At 43.2% G+C, this 22,469-nt stretch overlaps 1 protein-coding gene across 2 annotated transcripts in view; it reads right to left on the reverse strand.

The window, feature by feature from the left end:
* Tnfrsf19 (TNF receptor superfamily member 19) overlaps nt 1–15,576 on the reverse strand; it is a 64,903-nt gene extending 49,327 nt beyond the window's left edge. Inside the window, exon 1 of one of the 2 annotated variants that reach the window (XM_048341648.1) lies at nt 15,376–15,576. The gene's annotated coding sequence lies outside the window, so the exon portion shown is untranslated. Of the gene's footprint in view, nt 1–15,122; nt 15,194–15,375 lie in introns of those variants that run through there. The other variant, XM_048341649.1, reaches the window with a different exon arrangement.
* Nucleotides 15,577–22,469: the final 6,893 nt, after the last annotated feature.

A 22,469-nucleotide genomic window follows, 5' to 3' on the forward strand; every position in this document is an offset into this window, starting at 1 on the left:
GAAACACTAAAAGTGAAAGTCCACAAATACATGAAGTGGTGGAGACAAATGAAATTCACTCTTGATAGCTCTCAATCTGCAGCATTGATTTAGGGTTGTATCCTACTGTGTAGCAAGCAGCATTTATTGGCCCTTTCCACTAGGAAGAGAACTATATCAACAAACACAATAATAATATATAACCAAGTAGCATGCATCATAAATTCTCTATGTATTCACTCAACACCGAGTACTTAGTTACCAGGTGTGGGAAGAGGCAGTAATAGGGTTTGAAATCATAGCACAAATGCTCGCTTCAAAGCATCAGACAACCTAGTACTTACCCTGGCCAAGGAGTATTGAGCTAGTAGAGTGTTATGAGCTGTAACTTCCTGAAATAAAGTGAAATTCCTATCTGGGCACTGGTGGCTCATACCTGTAATCCTAGCTACTCAGAAAATTGAGATCTGAGTATCATGTTTTGAAGCCAGTCTGTGCAGACAAATTTGACAGACTCTTATTACTAATTAATCAGCAAAAAGCCTGAAGTAGAACTGTGGTTCAAGAGGTAGAGTGCTAGCATTGAGTGAAAAAGCTTAAGGACCTAAGTTATACAGGTCTCTGGGCATTCACACACAGTGAGACTAAAGGAGGATTCTCTTAGGAGAGGAACAGAAAGGCTCAATGCCTAAGCGCATCTAATCATACAAAATAATATTTATCAAAATGAACTCCAGGAAATGAAACAAGAGGTTTTTGTTTTCTTTTTTGCTGTTTGTTTTCCTTTCTTTTTGTTCTGTATGTTCATTTATCTGTCTTTGGGAGTGTAAGGGGAGGCACAGAAATGGAGGGACAAAGGGTGAACAAATGCACCAATAGTACTCACTGAACTCTATGTTGAAAATAAACTGTGTAACTTGTGGGTGGAATAGGAGGGAAAAACTAGGAGAGAGCAAGGGTAGGGATGACATTGTTCAAAAAAGATAAGTACTCATTACTTGACTTATGTAACTGTAACCTCTCTGTACATCATCCTTATAATAACAATAAAATTCCCTTTTAAAGCTAAAGGACAATGTCCAGGCCCTGAATTCAAGACCCAGTAGTGGCAGAAGAAATAAAAACAAAATATAAAGGGATGGAAAGCCTGGCTCCAATGATAGAGCCAGCAGCCTGGGAGTGAAAGTGTCGGACCCTGAGTTCAAGTCCCAGTTCTGGGGAAAAAAGAAACATTAAGAAACAAAAACAAACAAGCAAACAAAAAAAAAACAACCCACATAGCTGTGTAAGTTTTAACTTTAGAAGAAAATGTGGATAGAGTCTAAAGTGCCTCTTTATATCCTTTGACATTTTCTCCAGAATAAGCAGGCTCATTCTTTCAATATCTCCTCATGTTGTGACCCATTCGACCCGAATGAGGAGTGCCTACCCCATTCTGTCACACAGGTTCCTCTTTCTCATAGAACTGTTGCTGGCTGGCTGTTCTCCTAAAGCCCACTTCGGTTTGAAAGGTCTATGCTGTTTGAATACACTAGAATATAATGCAAAGCTTTCACTGAATGACTGATGCTCTACCAAGGGAACCATGCCTCCCACCCCTTACATTTCAATGCAAACATTTTCGTCAGATGACGAGGGAGCCAGTGGCTCATGCCTATAATTCTTGCTACTCAGGAGGCTGAGATCTGAGAATCAAGGTGGGTAGCCATCCCAGGTAGAAAAGTCTGTGAGACTCTTGTCTTCGATTTATCCACCACAAGCCAGAAGTGAAGCTATGACTCAACTGGTACCATGCTAAAGCCTTGAGTGAAAAAGCTAAGGGACAAGTGCTCGGGTCCTGTGTTCAAGCCCCCTTACACACACGCATTAAAAAGGAAAGGAAGGAAGTCATGAGAAGAAATTCTGCAGACACCACGTGGCTTGTTTCTCTTTACTCTGCAGTTTTCTTTATAGTCTAGGATCATTGCACAGCTGGCGGCTGAGGAACAAAGGCACCAGGCTGCTCTGTGGCCTTCAGCTCCCCCAGGCCGCTGTCCAATCATTTGTTTGGAGCGTACATTTCGTCAAGGTAAATGTTCTTATTCAACCTGAAGTCAACATCAGTAAAACATGTTGGCCATTTCTAGAATTCTAAGTGCTTCCCTTTAACTTCAATTCATCAGACTGAATTGATTTAGCTGTTTGGGGCATTAAAGATGCAGTTTGGGTTTTATTTCCCCCCTCTTGGTGCATGTCCTGGCGCTTGAGCTCAGGGCTGGTGCTGTCCCTGAGATTTTTTTTTTTTTTTTTTTTTTTTTGCTCAAAGCTAGCACTCCTACCACTTCAGGCTTTTTGGTGGTTAATTGGAGTCAAGAGTCTCATTGACTTTCCTGCAAGGGCTGGCTTTGAACAGCTGTCCTCAAATCTCAGCCTCAAGAGTAACTAGGATTGCTGGCATGAGCCACCAATGCCTGGCAGTGAAGAACTTTTCATTGGCATATGGATAGTTGGTTTATTTGATCAGTCCCGGGGTTTGAACTCAGGGCCTGGGCACTGTCCCTTAGCTCTTTCCTCTCAAAGCTGGTGCTCTGCTACTTGAGCCGCAGTTCCTCTTCAAGTTTTTGGTCGTTAATTGAAGCTAAGAATCTCATGGACTTTCCTGCCTGAGCTGCTTTTAAACCATTATCCTCAGATCCTAACCTCCTGTAGCCAGGCTTATAGGCATGAGCCACTGGCACATGCCCTGTACTGGCCATTTCAAGGGAAGAACTGGTCCAGGGAAAATGAGCTAAACTAAGCATGGGTTCAGAGATTTAAATAAATGAAAAATGAGAATATAATTTTCTTTCTGAGTTCAAAACATCTTCAATATGCTCTGAATTCCAATAACAGCCATCACAGAAAATTAATATATCAGGGAGAGCATGCAACATTGCTTAACTAGATTTTCCATTCATATATACATATATATATGCACACACATTCTGTGTGTGTGTGTATGTGTGTGTGTGCGTGTGTGTGTGTGTATCCTCAGAATTGTTTCATTCATTAGTCATCCAAATTAAGTTTCTGCCTTTTGAAAAACATCTTATTAGGCCCTGGTGGTTTATGCCTGTATACCTAGCTACTCCGGAATCTGAGATCTGAGGATTGAGGATCCAAACCAGCCCTGGAAGAAAAGTCCTTGCTTGAGACTGTTATCTCCAGTTAACTAGCAAAAAGCTGAAATAGACATGTGGCTCGAGTGGTAGAGCACCAACTTTGAGTGAAAAAGCTATGGAAGAGTGTGAGTTCAGGCCCCAGTATTGAAATAAAAACCTTCTTTTATAGCTAACTAAATAATGCCCCTTTATTCAAATGTGCACAGGAGCCGTTTTTTATACAGTACTTGCTAGAGCTCTATTGCTAGAGCTCTAGAGTTGTCAGTATTCTTAATTCTCAGGCTCAGACTCTCGCTTGGACTCAGCTATTAGAAGTTCAAGGAAACAAATAACTCTCACAGTATATTGAGGTAACATCTCAGACTAAACACCTAGCATGAAAGACATTTTTCAACAGTCAATAAGACTTTACGTAGACATTTTCATTGATTAAAATGATAACCCCGGTGATAAATGGTATTGAGGTCAAAGCATTTGTTTTCACAGTGCATTCCTATGTTTAATGTTACTTTCAGGACAACTTAATAGATATGCAAAAAAAGATGTTTTTATAGTTATCTGTACCTCTGAATATGTCAGAAATTATCCTTCCACACTAATACCCAATTCTTACCTTTCTGGGTACATGCTTTTTGAGGAGGGAGGGGAATTGTGCCAGTACTGGAGTTTGAACTCAGGGCCTGAGCCCCATTCCTTAGCTTTTATATCCCTAAGGCTGATGCTCTTACCACTTGAGTTATAGCTCTACTTCCAGCTTTCTGTGGCTTAATTGGAAATAAGAATCTCAAGGACTTTTCTGCCGAGGCTGACTTTGAACTTCAATTCTTAGATCTCATTTTCCTGAATAGCTATTATTACAGGCACCTGGCTGGGTACATATCTCTAAATTCAATAACAAGTGCTTGAAGTAAAAGATATATTTTTAAACTACATGAAAACATCAATAGAGAAAGTGCCTAGGGAGAAATCTGTCCACAGAAAATATTTGAAATAAATCCTGAACTAAGGCAATATAATCCTCTTTTTTGCATGTAAGTATTTACTGGTAAAATAACAACATTGAAGTAAATTCTGTTTACATAAGTCATGTTCAACAATATCTGTTTCCTGTTTATATAGAAAAATTGTATTGTAATCAAAGAGCCTGTCATTGGAATAAACACTACACCCTTATAAAGACATTGAGTTAAATGTTTCACTTAAAGGCATATTGAGAATTATTTAGTTTGCAAACAAAATCCTCGTACAAAAGGGACCTTTTATTTTTTACACTGATGTAGGTAATTCTGACAATTTTCTCTTATCACTATCAAAAGGGATCACAGGATTTTTATTCCACCAAAACCGGTCTCCAAGAATATATTGACTAAAATTCTTTTTCTCTTAAGTTACTGTAAGATGCATTGTTTTGTTAGGCAGGAGCTGGTGGCTCATGCCTGTAAATCCTAGCTATTCAGGAGGCTGACATCTGAGGATCACAGTTCGAAGACAGCTCCAGTAGGGAAGGTTCTCATTTCCAATTAACCAGCCAAAAGTTGAAAGTGGAGGTGTTGCTCAAGTGGTCGAGCACCAGCCTTGAGCAGAAAAATTAAGGGACAGTACCTAAGCCCTGAGTTCAAGCCCCAATATGGGCACAGAACAACAATTGAAACCCCTTTGTTCCACTACTTACAGTAAAAATAAAAAATACTAAATTATTAAGTTATCGCATGTTCTAAGTGATTAATGCTTGTAACAAATGCTGTGGGCTTTTCTGTCTTTTCTTTCTGCATGGTCAGAATACGATTCGTACAGATAGTTCTCATCATTATTCACACACACACACACACACACACACACACACTCACACTAACACCAGGGCCCGGGCTTCAATGCTAGAGCAGGGCCTGCAGATGCATGCATGCTCCAAAGACCAGTATTTCAGGGTATGTCAATTTGGGGCACTGGCGAAGGAGAGGAATGTCTCCCCACCATAGTAAGCAGGTATTTCCATACTTATAATTAGATATCCACAAATGTTTGCCTGACACACAGATTTTCTCTTTACACGATCCCTAGATAAGAGTATATGCTCTGTCAAACCCTTCTGCCAGCAACACTGGTTGCGGGGGGGGGGGGGGGATCCACATGCTCTGGTCTTTCAGCTACTGGGGTTAGAGCTCTGTATGCCCAGTGCCCCCTCCCTGCTGTCCCTGGCTGTCACCCCCATCCCGGGGGGCCCTTCACTGGCTCACCTGTTCCTGCCCTGCACGTGTGCAGCTCCCTCTCTGAGCGCTCTCCCTCAGGCATCTGCTGCCTCTTTTGAGGGGGAGTGATCCCCCGGAAGCAAAGGGGCACCTACCTTCTTCATCAACTAGTCCATATCTCCCTGGCCGGCCCTGCGTGCTCCGACTGGAGTGTGAGGACCAGCGACGCGCCGTTCAGGGTACCGGGTGCAGGGATCAGGGCTCAGGATGCAGCTCCCGCCGGCGTGCGCGCGCCGAGCACCTCCGGAGCAGCGGGCTCCGGCTCTCCGAGTAGCTTGGCAACCGCGGCCGCTCCACCCAACGCCCCTCCTCGCCACGCCCACAGGCGGAGCCACCCTCTAGGAGTTCCTCCTGCCAGTCAGCCGCGACCCTCTCCAGCCACGCCCCCAATCTAAGCCCCGCCCAGAGCGGCACCACCCCCTACGAGTCCCTCCTGCCAATCAGCCGCATCCCTCTCCAGCCACGCCCTCTCGGTGGCGCCAAAAGCTCTGCTGGGTAGGGGCTGTGGGCACCGCCCTGGGGTGCGTAAAAATGGATTGACAGTGTGTTGGGGATGGGAAAGCCAAGAAGACCCTCCCAAGAGCTCTCAGTTGAATTAAGGGAGAAGGAAGGGAGCCTTGCTTTCCATCCCAGCTGTGGAAGGTCAAGGTCATGGTAACCCCGCTGACTGTAGTGATGATCACTGATTGTTAGGCTGCATACTTTTCAACAGGTAATGACTGCCCCAGGGCTGGCTCACTGGACAATCACTCATGATGAGCAGAAGTGCATCCTCTTGCCAGGCAAAGGGATGTCCACCTCTTTACTATGCCCAGGACCGGGGCTGGAAATGTGGTTTAGCGGTAGGGTGCTTGAAGCCCCGGGTTTGATTCCTCAGCACCACATATATAGAAAAAGCCGGTAGTGGCGCAGTGGCTCAAGTGGTAGAGTGCTAGCCTTGGGCAAAAAGAAGCCAGGGACAGTGCTCAGGCCCTGAGTTAAAGCCCCGAGAATGGGGGGGGGGGGGGGAAAGGACATGGGAATTTCTCATGGACTGGTTTCACCTTCCTAATTCACTACACTTCTCTTTGCACAGGCCTGAGCTGCTTTCCTATATCCCAAGGCCCATTATAGTCCCTCAATAAACACTTGTTGAGTGACCAAATGAACGGATAAGTTGTAGTCCTTAGTTGCCTCCCAATCTCAAACAATGTAGTGCTTGTTCAAAGTAGCTATGAAGAAACCCTTCACAATATTATTATTCCTAAGCATCACGAAATTGTATATTTGAAATCTAAATGATTCAGAATATGATTTGTGAGAGTAATGATTTACAAATGACATGCAGGATGTTGTTTGGCTCTCAAGGGTAGAGTGTCTTGCAGGTGCTGGTGGATTATACCTATAATCCTGTCTCTTCAGGAGGCTGAGACCTGATGATCATGGTTTGAAACCAGATAGGGCAGGAAAGTCTGTGAGACTTTAATTTGCAATTATTCATCAAAAGGCCAGAAGTAGAGCTGTGGTTCAAGTGACACCAGCCTTGAGTGAAAAAAGCTAAAGAACAGCTCCCAGGTCTTGAGTGTAAGCCCTAGTACAGGCACACATACAAAAGTATGTTTCTCTGTCCTATCTGTCCATGGCATAATACTCCTGACACACACAGTACACATTATAAACTTGCTCATCCCACATGAGGCCTAACTGATCCTTTTTTTTTTTTTTTTTTTTGCCAGTCCTGGGGCTTGGACTCAGGGCCTGAGCACTGTCCCTGGCTTCTTTTTTGCTCAAGGCTAGCACTCTGCCACTTGAGCCACAGCACCACTTCTGGCCGTTTTCTGTATATGTGGTGCTGGGGAATTGAACCCAGGGCCTCATGTATGCGAGGCAAGCACTCTTGCCACTAGGCCATATCCCCAGCCCCCTAACTGATCCTTTAATTGTGTTTATTTTCCCAACTAGACCTTGAACCTCTAAAGACTTACTTTTTGTGTGTGTCAGTCTTGGGGCATGAACTCAGAGCCTGGGTACTATGCCTTAGCTTTTTCACTAAGGCTGGTGCTCTACCACTTGAGTCATACCTCCACTCTGGCTTTTTGCTGGTTGGAGAAAAGAGTCTCATGGACTTTCCTGCCCAGGTGGGTTCTGAACCCTCATTCTTCAGATCTCAGCTTCCTGAGTAGCTAGGATTACAGGTGTGAGCTGCTGGTGCCCGACCAGTTCATCCTTAATAAATGCAATGATTGCCTCTTCCTGTGCAAGCTCTCAGGCATTTACTTGCTTTCTTCTTTTCCTCTTGATACCTACCCTTCCATCACAATAAAAGGTTCCCTTCCCTTCCCTGCCCAATAACCTTACCACAGCTCTCCATCCTGTCACCTTCCTTTCATAGCTGCCACTGTCTGGTGATTAGAGTTCCAGGAAGCTCCCCCCACTCCCCCTACCCCACCCCCACACACACCGCCTGGACGAATGGCTACCATATTCCTTGGATTCACATTCAGAGATTTCCACATTTGGGCTCCAGCCTTACTTTCAGCCTTTTCTTCCTCTCCCTTACACATCATGCTTTATCTGTTGACCAACCTAGTCTGCTTGCCTAGCCTCATATGTACCCTGAAGTTGCTGTTCTTTGGTTCTTGAAGCTTCCTTTGCACTTACCTCTTACTCCAGTCTCCTATTTCAGGATCCCCTCAAAAGCTTTGACTCTCACAAATGTTCCCCTTAACTCTGAGCTACCATTCTTCTCTTTCAAGGTTTGTAATAATTTAGCCTTCTGTCAAGAATACCTGTGGATTAAGCTTTCTTCTGAGAAAATGAGCATCTTTTTCTTTTCTTCTTTCCTTCTTTCGTGTGTGTGTGTGTGTGTGTGTGTGTGTGTGTGTGTGTATCCATACACCAGTACTGAACACTGAATCCAGGGCTTAGGCATATGGTGGGGGCGGAGGGGGGCTTTTTCACTCTAGGATGGAGCTGTACCCCTTAAGCCACAGCTCCATTTCCAGCTTTTTGATAGTTCACTGGCGATAAGAATCTCACGAATCTTCCTTCCCATGCTGGTTTTGAACTCTGATTCTCTGATCTCAGCCTCTTGACTTGCTAGAATGACAGGTGTGAGGCACTGGCACCCAACTGAAAATGGACATCTTTAGTTGCAGCTTGCATTTCTAATAGTCTCAATGTATCAAATATATATTCAATAAATGCTTCCTATTGGACTTTAATCTGACCACTACCTTCTCTGAACTCACCAAGCATTCCTATCTTCTCTGGCCTTCTTTTGTACTTAGAGACAACAGTGCTACGTTTAGTCCTGACTTCCGGAACCACTGTGTGTGGACTTGCCCTTGCCAGCTGTCTTGAGCTCGCTGTGGAGAGAGGCCCTACTGTGACATGCATGAGTTCTGGCATCAAAAATCTGGTACCAACATGGCATATTCCCTAGTTGGATAACCTTGATTTTCCACACCTCCTAGTCTCCATGTGTAAAATGAGTTGCTTCATTGGTGGCACTTGGGCTAATACTTGGCACATAGTAAGTGCTTAGTAAATAGTGCCATGCTCAATAGTAGCACATGGCTGGTTTTTTTTCTTCTTTTGTCTTGTGCTGGTTCTAGGGCTTGAACTCAGGGCCCCAGCATTGACTCAGCTTTTTCCACTCAAGGCTGGCCCTCTGCCACTTGGCTCAAAGCTCTACTTTCAGCTCTTTTGGTGACTAATTGGAGATAAGAGTCCCACAGACTTTTCTACTTGGGCTGAATATGAGTTGTGATCCTCAGATCTCAGCCGCCTGAGTAGCTAGGGCTACTGGGCGGGGGCCATTAGTATGTTGCTTTTAGAGGGGTATAAAATGCTTACTAACAGTCAATAAATGACAACTGAAATGACAATTGAAAGTGGGGGTGGGGAGTAATGAAACCCTCTTTGCATTCTAGCTGTTAGATGAGTCTTATTCTTCAGAGAAGAGGCCCTTTAAGTTACATAAATATTGCCTACTCTCCCTCACCTTAAGTGTTTATATGCTGAGGACAGTGTCTCCATGAAAACCATCTAGAAAATGAAAGGGAGTTACAAGCAAGTTCATTAGCACGACCCTGATGTAAGCATCCTGAGTTACAGCTGGGAAAGATTTGCTCCCTTTGAAACACTGCCTATCATTAGAGAAGTTAAGTAGAATACCAAAAGGCTGTACTACGAGGATTTGTTTTTCTTTTTCTTTTTTGTGAAGGTATTGTGGCTTGAACTCAGGGCCTTGCTCTACTCAAGGCTGGCACTCTACCACTTGAGCCACATAATATGAGCCAAATGCACAAGCTAGAAGTGTTTATTTATATGATTACATTTTCTGAAGCTAGTTTTTAATAATATCTGAAAGAATATAAAATGTTGGACTGTTTTAGAAAAATTTTTAGGGTATTCCCCCTAATATTTGAATGAATGAAATAACAAATTATTTTGATAAAAAATAAAGAATAGTTTCAGTGATAAACTGTTTCACTGAACTCACTAAAGAAGAAAATTTTCTATCTTCTAGAAATTTCTACTTTATATCATTATTCTTTGGGAAAGTGGAATAAAAGGTAAGTTTCATGAAAACTATGGAATTGCATCATATTAGTATAAAGTCCATAATTGGTTTACTTACAGTGTACTCAGCACAAATTTCTGTTCTTTCTTTGTTTCTTTCATTGTTTGTTTGTTTCTTTCTTTCTTTCTTTCCAGTGGAGGTACCATTACTAGGGCTTAAACTCAGGATCTAGGCACTGTCTCCTAGCTATTTTGCCCAAGGCTAATGCTCTATCATTTCAGTTATATTCCCACTTCTGGCCTTTGGCTGGTTAATTAGAGATAAGGATCTCACAGACTTTTCTGCCAGGGCTGGCTTCAAACCTTGATCCTCAGCCTCCTGAGTAGCTAGGATTAGAGGCATGAGCCACCAACATCCAGTTTACATTTCTTGAATGAATTCACTTTAGAGTCGGACTCTCAAAGGGTCATAAAGTTTGCTAAAGACAATTTACAAAAGTAATAAGAGAGGGGACCACAAGGCCCAATTAAATTATTCCCACCACCCACTGCCACCAATTACAGACCATCAGTGAAGGGCTGTGAAGGACTTTGAGGCCCCAGGCTGCATGACAGGCACAAGGTTACACAGCAAGTTAATAATACAGCCAGGATCAAGATCTATACTCCTTGATTTCTGATGTAATCTTCACCTACCTCGAGTCTATAAACCAAGGTATTTAACAGGCGGCCTGCTCAATCCACCTCATGTCAAGGTCATGACATTTGTAGAACAAAACGATTACAAGTTGTAGCCTTCATCCTGGACTCTCTGTGAGTTCACAGTGTCTCACTGAAGAATGTGTACCCATTAGGCAGACTTGGCTTAGAATTTACCAAGGGAGAGTACCATCCACTCTCCTCTTCCTTACACAAACTGTGATAGAGTTGTCCACACAGACAGCAGAAGGAATAGGCTGACTGGGCAGCTTCAGAATTGCTGCTATAGAAGGGGATACATTCATTCATTCAATCATTCATTCACTTAGTGATGGTACTGGAGCTTGAACTCAGTTGTTCACAATCTCATTTTGCTTAAGGCTGGAGCTGTATCATTTGAGTCATACCTCCACTTTTAGTTTCTTACTGGTTAATTGGAGATAGGTCTTTGGAATTCATCTGCCTGGGCTGGCTTCAAACTGGGATCCTCAGAGTTCAGTCCCATAGGTAGCTAGGATTAAAGGGATGAGCCACTTGAATTTGACTAGAATGTAGGTTTTGAAATCAGATACATGGATCATAGAGCTGCCATCTAACTAGCCCACTGATTTTCTCCCATTTTATTCTGGGACTCAGTTTCTTCATGTGTAAAATGACAATTCACTAGCTGTGAGTTTAAATAAGAGAGCATTTAAAAATATGTAGTTAGTGGGCCTGGCCCATAGGATTCAATATATAATATTAAATTAGTTTATAACTGTTAAGTTAATAAATATCAGTGAACATAAGGATTTATAAAAGCCTTTGTAAAGGTCACAATGCATAGTGCCAAGGGCAGCTATTTTGCCCTGAAAGCAGTTATAGAGGTGTCAAAACTAACCAGTAGTGAAATTAATTTTTTTTCACAACCAATATATTTTTTCCAGCAAAGAAAGAAAAACTAACAGAATTACTGCAGATATATTCAGCATTCTTCATATAATTAAGCATGATTGGAAATATATCATGTATACTGAATTTTGCAAACTAAATTCACCAAAATTCCACCGCAAATCTCCCTTGAGAAATAATATAATTGACTATTAAACTTCCCATGACATCTCCTAAGAAAATATCTACTTTCAAAAACTACACAAAGATATGCTCTTCTATCATGACAACTCACATACACACATAATTTAATGTGACATTAATACAGTTTTTTCCCCCCCTTTGGGTGGGGTAGGGGGCTAGTTCTGTACTTAAACTTGGGGACTAGGTACTGTCCCTGAGCTTTTTTTTTTTTTTTTTTTCCAAAACTAGCACTCTACAACTAGAGCCACAGTTCCACTTCCAGCTCTCTGGGTGGTTAATTGGAGATAAGAGCCTCAATGACTTGCCCAGGCTAGCTTTGAACCACAATCCTCAGATCTTAGCCTCTTGAGTAGCTAGGATTACAGGTATGAGCCACCAGAACCTGGTGATACAATTAACTTTTTATGTGATTATTTTAGTGCTATAATATATTATGTGTAGTGGTCATTCTGTTGAGATCGTTTAGAAACACAAAAGCAGAGGGCCTGTTTGGAACACATCAGACAAAGCCAATCCACTGATACATCGATCCTAGGAAAAAGAGAAGAGACTTGGATCCAAAATACCTCTTGACCCAACGTGGTTCTCTAATCAGTTCTCCAACTTGTGGGGTGTGTGTGTGTGTGTGTGTGTGTGTGTGTGTGTGTGTGTGTGTGTGTAAGTATGGGGGCTTGAAGACAGGGCGTGTGTACTCCTTTAGCTTTTCCTTTTTTTTTTTTCTTTTTTGTTGTTGGTCATGGGGCTTGAACTCAGGGCCTGAGCTTTTTTGCTCAAGGCTAATGCTCTATCACTTTGAGACATAGCTCAACTCTGGTTTTTAGATGGCTAATTGGAGATAAGAATCTCATAGACTTTCCAGCCAATGGTAGCTTTGACCCACAAATTCTCTGATCTCAGCCTCTTGAGTAGCTAGGATTACAGGCCTGAGCCACCAGCACCCAGCTTTTCTTTTTATCACTCAAGACTGGTATTCTACCACTTGAGCCACAGCTCCACTTCTGGCTTTTTAGCAGTTAATTGGGAATGAAGAATCTTGGAGGTTCATCTGGCTTTGAACTATGATCCTCAGATCTTGGCTTCCTGAGTAGGTAGGATCACAGGCATGAGCCACCAGTGCCTGGCAGTTTCCCAACTGATAAGTTGGAAAATTAACCATAGATGCTGTAATGGCAGGTTGAAATAACACTTTAGGAGCACTCAGAAAATGGGCCATATGACCTTAGCTCACAGAGCCGAGCTACTTTTCCATTGGCTTCATTTCCTCATCTGTACAATGGCTATAAAAATTCCACTGGTACTTACTTCGTGAAAGCTATCTGACCCACCCCCTTGCTTCTCACAGGGGAAAACTGAGTAGTGGAGTGTCTCTCTTAAGGTCACATAGCTGATCAGTGACAGAATCAGGACTAGAAATAAGAGTCTTTCGGAAGCCTTGCTCCCTCTGCAGTAACAAAAGTTGCCATTGAAGCCGTAGATAGGAGAAGTGCTTTGAAAAAAAAGTAACATAATGCTTTTGTTCACTAGAAGTATTATGGCTGTTATCTCTGAAATCACCATCAAGGTCATCTTGTGACAGCTAATTAAGAAATGTCCTTTGAGACAGTCCCAGCTCCTTTAGCAATAGTCAGCTTCCTTTAAAACCCCAAAAGCATTCCCTTGCCTCTCCCCACAAAGGCATAAGGAGTAAACAATTAACTCAATTAATTCAGTCACTGGAGTGGATTTTCAAGGACTTGACTTGTCCAAGCTAGTTTCCTACAAAGCCTACATTAATCAGATAATTGCTAATTCTCTTCTTTGTTTTGTGCTGTGGAGAAGTATGTTTGTTAAAATGAACCTGGTAGCAGAATAAACAGTCATATAAAAAAATTAAAAACCCCAAATCTAAACTAAATGAGCAAATTCCAAAAGCTGCTAATATCTCTTCTCTGAATGTGAACATTAATTCCTTTTTTTTTTTTTAACTTACAGAAGAATTTTGGGGCAATTCTTTTTAAGTCAGATATATGAGCCTGGTGGTTTGCATTATTAGTAGAAGAAGCAAATCTTTGTGATTACATTCTTATACTTTGGGTGGGTTGGGAGTGGGGGAGAATGATGAAAGACAATGGTCAAGATGCATTGTACTCATAAACTGTTGTTGAATTGAAACTCTTTTGTACAACTACTGTATATAATAAAATATACATTTGCAAAACAAATTCTCACACTTTCAAAATATGGGCTCTGTATAATTGTATGTAATCTCCACTTACCAACTATCCAAGTTTTGAAATTAAGCAGATAATGCTAATTACTCCCTTCATATGTTGGAGGGAAGTTTAGAATGTGATGTAACTAATTGGCTGAGAAAAATCAATTACTTCTGAAATGAGACAATAGAATTTTTTTTCCTGTTTCATCAGAATTTCAGAGTTGAGGAAAACTTGGTCTTATCCCAAATAGTTTCTTTGTGGTTCAGCTAGCATTAGTCGCTTGTCATGGTAATTAAACATTTTGCCCAAATAAACTTAGATTGGAATATTTAAACAAGCCAATGTGAACTTGAAGTTCTCAACTGTCACAGTTCTTGCATTTCAATGTAAAGGTTTTACTCTCTAGCTGTCTCTATATTAAATTCACAAAGAAGTAACTGAACTTTTGAGTTCAATGCAGCATTATAATTTGGCTTTTTAGGACATGACAGTGAGAATATGACTAAAATATTTTTTGTAACATAATAACTGTTGGTTACCCAGATTGTTTCATACACAGTTGGCAAATTGCAACTTAGAACAGCTGTCACTATAAATTTCAAGTAAATGTTCATTTTGGAATAGGAAACTTGTTTCTCTAAATAAGGTTTGTACTACTTCCAAAGTTTACAGAAAATAGTTAGAGGATTTTTTTTTAAAGCCAAACCTAGTACAACTTTCCCCTCAATGTTTTCAAATTCTCCAGTTTTTCACATAAAAGTCATGTTCATCTCCCCCCTGTAGATTCTCTGGAGGACACAAACCACATCAGGAAATGTCTTTGATTGGTTTATACCTTGAAGGTGAAAGAATAAACAAACTAAAGAGATCGCAATGCCAGTGATGCATTTTGTATTTTTATATAAGGAAGGAAGGAATGAGTGTGTGTATTTATTTAAAGAAGCAAAGCCCCCGTCTGTTTACTCAAAACAATCTCAGAGTACACACTGCAGGGAAAGACTGCCCTGCTTGAAAGCTAAACTTAGCACGGTCTGAACAACTCTTTCCCGAATAAAATTTGCATGACAGATCACCAACTCCCATGTACAAACAACCAAAGAAAGACTGCAAGAGGCACACCACATCTTGGAAGATTCTGCACTACAGAAATACGTTTTCTTCCTCATGGATTAAAAAGCCTCTTTCTCTTTGAACACATGGCAAGAGGGAAGAAAAAAAAAAGGCAGTGAAAGCTACCAGAAAAATCTAAAGCTCTGTTTTAGAAATATTTTCAGAGTACTCACCCCCTTTTGGGCAGCTTGCGTTTCTTCTTGGCAACACTCCTATGCCAAAGGCTTCTTACCTACACTCCCTGTCCCCCCCCACCCTACCACCCCCCAAAATGTGTGTCAGCACAAGCTCAGACTAAAACTTCCAATCCAGGAAAACGAAATTAACCATGCAGATCAAAGGCAGACGAGCTGGGAAGATGAAATGCCTGTAATCTGATCGGCGATCAGTTGTTAGACATCAAAGGCCACGGCTGAGCTCACATACCGGCAGGGAGATCAGGAAAGTTCGCTTGCAAGCAAGCAGGGAGCTCCCCGCCCGCCTTCCAGTGCGCACATTTCTTTGTTAAATGTGGACCACGTTGTTTTCTTTCTCTCTTCAGCCCGCAGGCCAGGCTGGTGGCCTTCCCGGGCTTGGAGTTGAGTGGCTGAATCTGGCAAGCTGGGCTGTGCACTGGGGTTGAAAGCCTTCCCAGTGCCAGCGGGCTCTGCTGCAGCCCTTTCATCTTGCTCAACCACAGATCCTATGACGTGATTCAAAACCCTGGGACCCGCAGGAGCTCTCCCTGCAGCCTGTGGGGAAGCTGAACCCCTGGGGGGAAGCCACTGGGCCTCATTTCCAAGCACACTTGTCTCTGGTGCCTCCCTGCACAGGACAGTTCTGCCAGCCATCCTCCCACCCCTCCCAAACCGGGCTTGGAAAGGACAGCCAAGGTCTGGGGATGATTTTTATTTGAGGAGGGCGCGTGGCTGATCAGAGCCCAGGTGGATGGAGGCTCCAGAGCACAGGATTTCATTACCCTTTGGTTGATACAAATCACCCACTGTCCACAAAGACAGTATGCAGAAGAGTGAGTGGAGCAGAAGTATTTCCTCTGAATGCCCAGGTTACACTGCTAAAACAAAAGGGAAGATTTTAACATTCTTCTCCCTCCTCCCCACAAGGGGACAAGTCCTTTTAAGTAAACTGTTGTTGTTGTTGTGTGTGTGTGTGTGTGTTTCCTGGAGTGACCAATAATTACAACTGGACTGTCAAATAGTGCTTTTCATGAAAGCAAAGAAGAGAAAAGCAGAGCTCCTTAGAAGACTGATTTTTGCCAAACTGTTACATGACATGTTGGGCAGAAACTTAATCTTAGTCTAAATCTGTGATTTGGAAAACTCAATTTTGAGTTATGCCTAGTTCATGGATATAATTCATGAACTTGTTTTTGTTTTTAAAGTAGTTGTAGGGCTTGAACTCAGGACCTGGGTACTGTCCCTGAGCTCTTCAGCTCAAGGCTACCCCACACTGTACCACTTGAGGCACAGTGCCACTCCCTGTTTTCTGGTGGTTAATTGGAAATAAGAGTCTCACAGACCTTCCTGTCTGGCTGGCTTTGAACTGCATTCCTCAAATCTCAACTTCCTGCATATCTAGGAGTACAGACATGAGACAGCAGCACCCAGCTTATGAACATTTCTTGAGGATTTTCCTTCCTTCCTTCCTTCCTTCCTTCCTTCCTTCCTTCCTTCCTTCCTTCCTTCCTTCCTTCCTTCCTTCCTTCCTTCCTTGTCTCTCCCTCTTCCTTGTCTCTCCCTCTTTCCCTCTCTGTCTCTCCTTCTGGGGGGGGGGGCAGTAATTGTTGAACTTAGGGCTTTGCACTTTACTAGGCAGATGCTCTACCACTTGAGCCATATTCCTGGCCCTTTGGCCTTAGAGTTCTTTTTTCTTTCTTTCCTTTTTCTTTTAGGTGCCAGTCCTTGCTAGTCCTGGAGCTTGAACTCAGAGTCTGGATGCTTTCCTTTTTTTTTTTTTTTTCTTTTTTGCTGAAGGCTAGTACTCTACTGTTTGAGCCACAGCTCCCTTCCCTCCTTTTGGTGTTTAACCAGAAATAAAAGTCTAATCGACTTTCCTGCCCAAATGGCTTTGAATTGTGATCCTCAGATCTCAGCCTCCCATATCTTGATCCAAGCAAGTCTTGATTCTCCTTTCTCCACCTCCTATATGGCTGGGATTACAGGCTTGGCCTTCCTGAGCATTTTAAAATGCACAAAAGAAAACTGTGTTAGAGGAAAGCATTTTTCTGTGATTCTCCAAAGCTAGCCTTTTTCTGGTCTTTCAGGGCTCCTGCCAAATTCAGTGTGTAGACTAAGAATGTCTAAGAAGTCTCCAGCTCGGTCTAATTGCCCACGTTTGAATTATTTAGAATTTTCTTACTGTTTTTTTTTTCTTAACCATGATTTAACCAAGCCAAATACTTTTATTTTCAATGTTTAACAATATAGAAAACAAGGAGGACTTTCAGACTCATTGCAATCCAGAATTTGGTACTGTTCTGAATTTCAGTTTGTTCGTTTTGTGAAGTGAAACTAACTATCTGAAAATGAAAAAAAATAACCCAACTATTATGTAATATAAATGTATCAACTTTGTGAAAGTTAGTGAAAAAAATCCTTTCTTTGTAAAACTTAGAGGAGATTAGAATGTAAAACATTCCTTTCTGTCACCACTTTCTCGGGTTTGGTTTTTTTTTTTTTTTTTGGTGTGATATTTGAAAATGTAGTTTATGGTATGTTTACTGCCAGACTTCTATGATCCTTGGGCATATTTGAGTTCACTATAACATTTTAATTGTCTAGTTTCTACTTCCTTTCCCTTTCTTTCTTTTTTTTCTTTCCCTCCTTCTTCCATCTCCCTCCCTCCCTTCCTTCCATCCTGTGCTCCTTGAACTCATAAAAAAATAATTCTGCACACTGATGACTCATGCCTGGAATCCTAGCTACTCAGGATGCTGAGATCTGAGGATCATGGTTCAAAGCCAGCCTGGGCAGGAAAGTCTTATCTCCAACTTCCCAGAAAAAGCTGAAAAGCTGTGGCTCAAATGGTAGAGTACTAGCCTTGAGCCAAAAAGCTAAGGGACAGGGCTGGGGATATGGCCTAGTGGCAAAGAGTGCTTGCCTCATATACATGAAGCCCTGGGTTCAATTCCCCAGCACCACATATACAGAAAATGGCCAGAAGTGGTGCTGTGGCTCAAGTGGCAGAGTGCTAGCCTTGAGCAAAAAGAGGCCAGGGACAGTGCTCAGGCCCTGAGACCAAGGCCCAGGACTGGCCAAAAAAAAAAAAAAAAAGCTAAGGGACAGCACCCAGGCCCGGAGTTTAAGCCCCAGGGCTGGCATGTGTGCAAGCACGCGCGCGCACACACACACATACACACACACACACAAAATAGAAGAAAATTTTGTATTGGGCAATAATAATACTTCTAAGAGGGCATGCACCCATTTTCCCAGTCTTCCACCAGAATGGCATCCATATTCTGTCAGCTTTCAGTTTGCTCAGCAATAAAGTTTTCGGGTACACTGAGGCAGACATACAGACACCCTGGGAGAATCTTGGCATGAACAATTGCCTCTACAGAACTTACCACCAATAGAAATGAGTGAGGGACTAGGTTAGGATGCTGAGAGTTCCACTGGCAGCCTACAGGGGGCACCTGAGAGCAAGGACTAAAATGAACACTTACTCCACAAGTCTCACCAAGCCCAATGCCACTTTACAAAGCCACAGCAGCCTTAATGGAAGAGTTTACTCAGAAGCTCACCGAAAGTTATTTTGAAGTGGTCATTCTGTGGCCCAGAACCTCCCATAGGTACCATGAAAGGGGGCTCAGGTTTGACACCGTTCTGTTTCCAAATGAGGAGTGTGGCTAGAGGCTGGCCTTCGGTGAGAAGGGACCTTCTATCCCTGGGGTTCATCAGCTGTGCTTCAGTTCCGGAATCCCCTTCACTGTGAGATGTAGGCTGAACGTGTGTGTGTGTGTGCGCGCGCACGCGTGTGTGTATGCGAGAGAGAGAGAGAGAGAAAGAGAGAGAGAGAGAGAGAGAGTGTGTGTGTGTGTGTGTGTGTGTGTGTGTGTGTGTGTGTTGGTCCTGGGCTTGAACTTGGCCTGGGAGCTGTCCCGGGGCTTCTTTGCTCAAGGCTAACACTCTATCACTTAATATGCAGCTCCACTTGCAGCTCTTCCATGGTTAATTGGAGCTAAGAATCTCATGGGCTTCCCTGCTCTCTATGTCTTTATACCGTGATCCTTAGAGCTCAGCCTCCTCAATAGAGCCTCCAGTGCCCGGCAAGACTGCTGTTGTCTTTTGACTGTACGTCAAGAAGAATCATTACGGATGAGAATGTTTTTGTTGTTGTTGTTTACTGTAAAGATGATGTAGAGAGGTTACAGTTGCATAAGTAAGGTAGTGAGTGAGTACTTTTTTTTCAGTGTTTCCCCCTCCCTCCTTTTCTCCCGCTTTCCCTCCTCTCTGACTCCCCTCCCCTCAAGTGGTAAAGTTCATTTCCAACAGTGTCTAGTGAATGTTGCTGTTGCATTGGTTCACCCTTTATCCCACTGTTCCTGTGATTCCTCTCCCCTCCCCCAAGTCAGATAAATTTCTATACAAGACAAAGTGTACCCAAATCAAAAATAGTTACCACAGGAAATAAACCAGAGGAGAGAAAAAAAAAGAAAGACAAAAGGAATAACTGCGTACAATATACTAAAAAAAAAAAAAAAGGAAAAACAAAATCAACCACACTCACACACAAAACCCTCTTGTTTCCCTATTGTAGAGATCATGTCGATTAGTATTATGCTATGGGGTCCTATGTACATACATAGCTATTGGGCTGTTGTTGAAAGGGTGACATGGATCAAGATGTACTGTATTCATAAACTGCTTTGTTGGATGGCAACTCATTTATACAACTACTTAAAGAATGGCACCAGGTCTCAGTAGAAACCATGCAGCTTATTCTTTGCCAGGTTATCCTTGGGTCACCTGGCCATGTAGAAGAGCTGAGACTAAGTACAGAGCCCAAATGCAGGGCTCCGTGCTGTATTCACATCATGAGTGAGAAAACATGGATCGTTCGTACCTAAGCGTGGATGATGTTCTTGATGGAGGGGGAGGGCTTGTCTGTGTTATCCATCAAGTGCAACTGTGTCCTTTTTAACTCTGTCACTTGGAACAAACTTCCATCTCCCTGTTTTTCTTCTTTTTCCTCTCCTTCCTCCCTCCCCCCCTTCCCCTCCTTCATTCCTATCCTGGGGCTTGAACTCAAGGCTTCTTAGCTTTTTCACCCAAGGCTAGGTTTTTACCACTTGAGCCTTAGCTCCTCTTCTCAGTTTTTCATGGTTAATTGGAGATGAGAGTCATGGACTTGCCTGTCTGAGTTGTCTTCAATCTGAGACCCTCAGATCTCAGCTTCCTAAGTAGCTAGGATGACAGGTACAAACCACTGGTACCCAGCTCTTTCTTGCCTTTATTCTTTTTTTTTTTTTTTTTTGCCAGTCCTGGGGCTTGGACTCAGTGCCTGAGCACTGTCCCTGGCTTCTTTTTTTTTTTTTTTTTTTTTTTTTGGCCAGTCCTGGGGCTTGGACTCTGGGCCTGAGCACTGTCCCTGGCTTCTTTTTGCTCAAGGCTAGCACTCTGCCACTTGAGCCACAGAGCCACTTCTGGCCATTTTCTGTATATGTGGTGCTGGGGAATTGAACCCAGGGCCTCATGTATATGAGGCAGGCACTCTTGCCACTAGGCCATATCCCCAGCCCCTCTTGCCTTTATTCTTAAGGAATGCGTCTTACATATTGTGTCAAATTTAAGTCTGAGTGCATCCAGTGCAACCATTTCCCGGGCTATGAGCGTTGGATTGGTTATTCAAAACCTGGCCTGGATTTCGGTCCCCTGTTTACACTTCTCGCTGTGGCTAGAATGACAGATGAGTGCAATCACACCCTACTTTTTAGGTTGAGATGGAGTCTTACGAATATGTTTTTGCCTGGACGATTTGGAAACTATGATCCTCCTGGGTTGTTTCCTATAGATCTAGGATTACAGGCATGAGCCACTGGTACATGGCTTGAATACTCTTGTTCAGCATTATCTTCAGTAGCTGTGACTATGTCCCTTTATTCTGTGGTGGATTTTGCTTATTCTTTCTTTTTTCCTGTTTCTTCTGTATAATACTTAATGCCTTAATAAATATGTATATTGCCTTAAACTATTAAATTTTGAGTTCTGCTCTTTCCAGTTGATACCACATTCCATCACAGAAAAAGAAATAATTATAGAAAAACAGAAGTAAAGAAAATGTGTCACCCACCAGGCACCAGTGGCTCATGCCTGGAATCCTATCTACTTAGGAGAGGCTGATATGAGAGGATTGTGGTTTGAAGCCAGCCTCAGCAGAAAAACCCATGAGACTTTTTTTTTTTTTTTGCCAGTCCTGGGCCTTGGACTCAGGGCCTGAGCACTGTCCCTGGCTTCTTTTTGCTCAAGGCTAGCACTCTACCACTTGAGCCACAGTGCCACTTCTGGCCATTTTCTATATATGTGGTGCTGGGGAATCGAACCAAGGGCTTCCTGTATATGAGGCAAGCACTCTTGCCACTAGGCCATATCCCTAGCCCCGTGAGACTCTTGTCTCCAAGAAATCACCAAAAAGCTAAAGCTAAAAGTGGAGCTATGCTTCTAGTGGTCCAGCTCCAGCCTTGAACTTACAAAAGCTGAGGGTCAGCACTCAGGCCATGAGTTCAAATCCCAGGAATGGTGCACACACACACACACACACACACAACTTGTAGTTCTAATTTATTCCTCTTTGTACAAATGGTCTAGATGAACGTAATTAAAGCAAGAGGCCTGTGAAACCTTGTTCTTGTCGCGCATGCCCCGGAAGCCTGCCTCTTGCGGACAGTGGCTCCTTTGGCTGTGGATAGGCCCCCATCTCAGCCACTGCTGCACTGTTTCCTCTCCTCCTGGAGGGCTGTGAACAAATTGGGCAGTGCCTCCATCCTGCTGCTCCTGCCGGGACCACTCTTGTCTCCTTGTTTATTTAACCTTCCGCTGGGGACCAAGAGGGCTCCGCAAGATGATCTTTAATATGGAAATTGCCACCCCCTGCTTTCTCTCACCGGTACCTCTGGCGGCTGTGGTGACACTGTCTCCTCTCCTTTTGGGGGACGGGGTGACACAGAGGGAGGTGTCAGAGCGACATGCTGTCCTGAGACAAGTAAGATGGAAGAGAATTGGGACGGAAGGCACATCACTGTCCTGGGAGTTGTAGTGTGAAAGAGACATGACTTGACTCCAGCCCAGCCAGGGGACAGCGAGGCAAACACAAAGACAAGGGCATGTGCGGGCAATGGGAGCCCCCTCTACCCACCCCACCCTTGCCTGTCCCCTCGCCGGTCCCCATGTCTGTGCCCTCACCTGTCCCATTTCCCACTCTTCACCTACACTGCCATCTGCTCTCTCAGATAGGCCACCACTGCCCCCTGCCCTACCCCTCACTCATCCTCACCCGTGTCCCCCTTGCTTGCCCCACTA

The sequence above is a fragment of the Perognathus longimembris genome, chromosome 3, assembly GCF_023159225.1.
Source record: "Perognathus longimembris pacificus isolate PPM17 chromosome 3, ASM2315922v1, whole genome shotgun sequence".
Classification (NCBI taxonomy): Eukaryota; Metazoa; Chordata; class Mammalia; order Rodentia; family Heteromyidae; genus Perognathus; species Perognathus longimembris.